We start from the raw sequence: 4913 nt of genomic DNA on the forward strand, positions 1-4913 counted from the left end.
TTATTTTGCTCAGTTTTCGATCGTGCGACCCACACATTCACAGAAGTGCAGGGTGAATGTCCTACGTTAGGTTCGTTGAATAGGACAGGTATGTACTGCCAGTAAGGGTGGAAGTTGACGCCAGTTGGTATGCCATGACTGGAAAATAGCGCGAAAAGAAGAAAACACCAGAGAAAGAAGGACACGAAAACGGCGATATAACTTTAATTCTGAGATGCGCAGTCATGAGCGGCCAACCAAGACCCATACGTGACATGTTCTGAAGTGATATGTCCCTGCAGGGGTTGGTATCATGATGATCACGTTTTGTATTTTCTTGAGGTAGTGTTATATAGCCTTTCTTCTTTCCATTTTTTACAGACATCGTGAGTATTTCAGCTTTATGTGATACAATAAACTTTCAGTTGTGAGTCAGCGCTGTGTTTGTGTCCTTATTCCTCTTTTTTTTCTATTTGCGCTGCTTTCAGGTTATGTACTACCCCCTTCTGATGCTGTTACACCAAACTAGAGAGCTACCTGGGCACTGAGGGCTCCCTCACGGAGATACCTCCCCCCCCGAGTGTCCCGCGCGGATCATGGGAATAAGAACCGCCTTTCGGATAACTGCCTCATTCCGTATTTTGAAATCCCCACACTATTGTCATTCATCAAATGTCGAAACTGCCATGTCGCCAGTATTTGAAAGCCTGCTATTAGGAATAAACCAAACACAACTGCTCGCAATGCGCTTTCTGGTAATTTACAGGCCCCCACCAAAATCACACGGCCCTGACGTCTCAATTGCAGCTTCTAGCTCCCACACATGAAAACGGCAGTGCTCGTTTCTGATTGCGGAAGCCGTCATTCACCACAAAATCAGAAAAACAAAGCGCACACACAGAAACTTCACTGACACCTCATAAAAGAAGAGACGAAATGTAGGCCAAAGCTGTGTGCTATTCATGGATAAGTTTAGCCGTCAATTTCTTCGCTTGGCAACACTGGAAACGGCCACGGACATGGTCGATGAGCCGCGGACAGGGCGCGGCTTGTACCACTGCAGCCGCACGCCGAAGAAAAAAAAAAAAGAGAACGCCGCCGTGCGTCGTCTGCTCCATTTGAACCCGATTCTCTACGGTGGTTTCAACAGAGATGTCATTAATTGCCCTCACACTGGACTCGAGGCATTACTTTGCGTTCCGCGGGGAAGAGTTTGGAACGTCCAACACAAATGTGCTTAGCACGGACAAGTATTGCCATCCCGCGGAGCCCGACGTAACTAGTGACGGCGCACTCACATGGTTGCCTGCATGCGCGTTCCGCCAGTGAATCTAGCTATACGAACTATCTAAATACAAGCTAAACAAACTATCGAAACAGATGCGATAATTCTCACTCTTCTCTGCTAAAACGTCCTTGACCGTGAAAACGATGCACAAATCAGCAGGCGCGTCTCCTCCCCCCCCCTCCCCACCCCCTTTTGGACAATATGGATTCCCAACGCGGGGTTTGGCGTTTATGTCCATTTTTTTTAGATAATGCAAGGCTCATTGGGGCGGAGTTCAAGTTGTCCGCACAAGTGCACCAAAGTTCTTCCCGCTCGCTTCCTTCGGTCCCGGTGCAGCGTGACCTCATCAGGACCTGCGAAACAAGTAAACTATGGAACGTCTGACATTAAGCCTCTCTAGAGGTCAACATTGCGAATGCATGCACACTTGTTTTGTCAGCCGAAAACACGTCAAAACTGGCGGCCTCATCTGGAAACAACTTCGGCCAAGCAGCTGAAGGCACGCAAAATGTGTAAAAAGCAGATATAGCTACAGTTGCGTGTATTTTTCATGACCACGAACGAATACTCCCGAGGGTTTATGTGTCTTTGCATAAAGCTAGATGCGTTCAGTAGCGCATGACATTGTGCTAGCATGCGGTCACCACCAACGTCGCACGCCTTTCAAAACATGATTTTGACCTTACTTGGTAATGCATCTCCAGTAGAGTAGCTAACATTAGGCATCCTTTTCATGATTAAAATAGGACTCAGGCCACAAACTGACACGTCTCATGCTTTGCATATCTATTTTAAAGCGATTAGTTATCAACAGCCACCATCTTCATTAAACGTTTGGTACAAATAAATGTGTGTGCGCCTATGTGCGTGACTTTCTTAGTTATTACCGTCGTCAATACCCAAGAGAAATAAATTTTTCTCGTATCTCTCACACGAATTGTCCCGCGGGCTAAAAAGCTTCATGGGTCATCCACTGCCCTTGAGTAGAATGGCTCATAAGTTTTTAAAGATAAAAGCCAGCCTTCTTTCCATGTGTCATCGCAAGATACAGCGGGTTACGATAGTATACACCAAGCCTGTCGATAAAGTTAGAACGCGTGTTCTTGTACTGAAGATAAAGCAAAAAAAGGTCGAGGGAAGATTTCGCTAGTGGACGTGGAGATCCAAAATTAGGGCGTTTGTCTGATGCTGCTAACACGAGTAAAAGTTGAGACCGTACTGCTTCTTCGAAGCTCCGTGCGTCACAATCAGAGCGGCTCACTTCACCAGAGTTGCTAACCGCTCACTGAGCATACAACCACTACATCTAACTTTCAACCAGACACCATCGTGGGAGTGCTGTTCACGGAAGTGAGTAGTTTTACAAATATATTTCACCTTCAGATGCTATATTGAGCGACCTTTTATTTGAAAGAAAACCGGGTGTTACCCGATCTTGACTTACGCGTCGAATATGCAGAATCTGAGCTAGTTGAAACATATTTGATTCCAAATATGTTCTAAATTTAACTCGGGACGCAAAGACGAAAGACGAAGCACAAGCGCTTGTGCTTCGTCTTTCGTCTTTGTCTGCGCCCTCAGTTAAGTTTAGGCTGACCAGTATTTAATGAATTACTGGTCGATGTTTTAGAAATCATGGTCTACCCGGCATCACCCATGAAATGCGCCACTAAAAACACTTGAGGGGCAGCAACTTCAATACTTCTCTGGATTAGTAAAAGTGCTCTGACTAAATAGTTTTTAAGCAGAACCGAATGTGTCCCAGTAGTGGGCCATTTCTCTAGAACAAGTTTGTTTTCTTCAAAAATAGTCATAAAAAACTTCTTTCAACGCCGTTTGTCGGGGCAAGCTCGAAGAATCCTGTACGAACACAACCAGAGGTCTCAGTAGCAAATATTGGATGGCCTCTGGAAGGTACCCACCAGATGCGTCATTGTCGTTCGTTTTCTTTCTTTTTTTTTGAGAGGCGTTTGAAATGCCTCACCATTTTACTATAGCTAAAGGTAGTGCAAAATGTCTCCAAGCAGACGCAGACTGATATGTTTTATGTAGCAGCAAACAGGCGCCTAAACTGCGTGAGGCGAGTTCGAAGACGCAGTTTTCGCTTTGTTGCCACTTTTTTTTTCAATGAACATTACTTCGGTTTCCTTTTGGGGCATCGACTAAGACCTCCGTTTACTAATTTCAGGTTGATTAAACTAAAAACTGCATTTCCGCAAAAAACTGCAAACTCGATTTTTCTTTCACGCTCAGCTTTTAGCAAAGCACCCCAGTTTTGTAGCTAAATTCAATAAAATAAATAAGAACAGGAAGTGAAAATGTGTAGTTTTATTTCATGTTTGCTGAAGACTCTGTTATCGCCCGTTGTTTTCAAACGTACTAAACTATGTCGGATACCGTCTCCCACAGTAGCCTGTTTCCGCCTGTATTTTAAACGACCAGTATTTTGAGCAGATTAAAAAAGGCGAGAAAATCAGGATTGAATACATGCATGCCACTTTCTGCTCCGGAACACTCAAGTGAAGTTGATTTGGACTGTAGAACCTGCTGTATACTGTACATAGTTACGTAGTTTCAGTTTCGGTTTCAGTGTTCGGATTTGCAACACTGTGTCCTTGTCTGTGTATAAATTTGTGCAACGTCTATTAAAGAGCAGTATTCCACACGTGCGGCTGGCTGCAGGTCACGTCACTCCTTCATTACAATTCATTAAAATTATCGATGAGTTGAAAGAGAAGGCAACACGCAGATGTACTACATCTGCGACGTTTACTGGCACCGCCTTGATGAGTGCTCCTCCCAAATTTTTTTAATTGGCATGGTTGATGTGATTGAAGTTCCAGCCGAATTGTAAAAATAGGGTTGCTGTAGTGTGGGCGTGCCTCAATTAGTCTGAAGCAGGCACTTGAAAGCTGTTGCAAGATGCAGGCCATTTTCCGCAGTAATTTGTATATCTGTTGGACAACTCCTTGAAGTCGTTGATCTAAGGGGAGCCCTTCAAAGAGGGGGGGGTCATATAGCACACCTCCTTTTCACTAACCGCCCGTAGTGCCTAAAGTAGCTTGCATTCAGTAAATAATTATGCACTAAAACAGAAAGGACACGAAACAGTGTGATTTTTACGCGTGATGTCTTTGGGTTTGTCGCTAACCAGTTTAGAAGCCCTCACTTCAGCAATGAATTTTTTTCCCGCTCTCGTTTTTGAAAATCCCTTTCGCGAAATTATACTGGCGTTAATGCTACCTGGTTGCACGTGGGACTTGCTCTACCATGATGCCGCGTCGCACCGTTCTTGTAGGTTATGGATTTGTGAAAAATACACCCTCCACTTGGTTGGAGATCAACGCTACACGCGCTACGTATATGTCTAACTGTGTCCTTCCGCATCCGTAACGTCCTTTAGTAACTGTGAAGTCGTCCACACTGATTGGAGCTCACCTTAGGCCATCGAAGGGGTCGTAAATGTTCCGTGACCGCCGGCCGTGGCCGGTCGGTTGCCCGGCCGATTAAAAATATACAGAAACAAAAAAACTTGCTTGCCCAGGGGAGTTTCCCAAGGCCGGCTGAGCCTTCGCTGCTATCGCTTTCCTGCCACCGGTGAACGACATCACGTCCGGTAGCGCCCGTCTCCACAAGTGCCGGAGCC

The sequence above is a fragment of the Haemaphysalis longicornis genome, unplaced genomic scaffold (genome assembly GCF_048455015.1).
Source record: "Haemaphysalis longicornis isolate Haplotype H1 unplaced genomic scaffold, Haemaphysalis longicornis Haplotype H1 scaffold_5, whole genome shotgun sequence".
Classification (NCBI taxonomy): Eukaryota; Metazoa; Arthropoda; class Arachnida; order Ixodida; family Ixodidae; genus Haemaphysalis; species Haemaphysalis longicornis.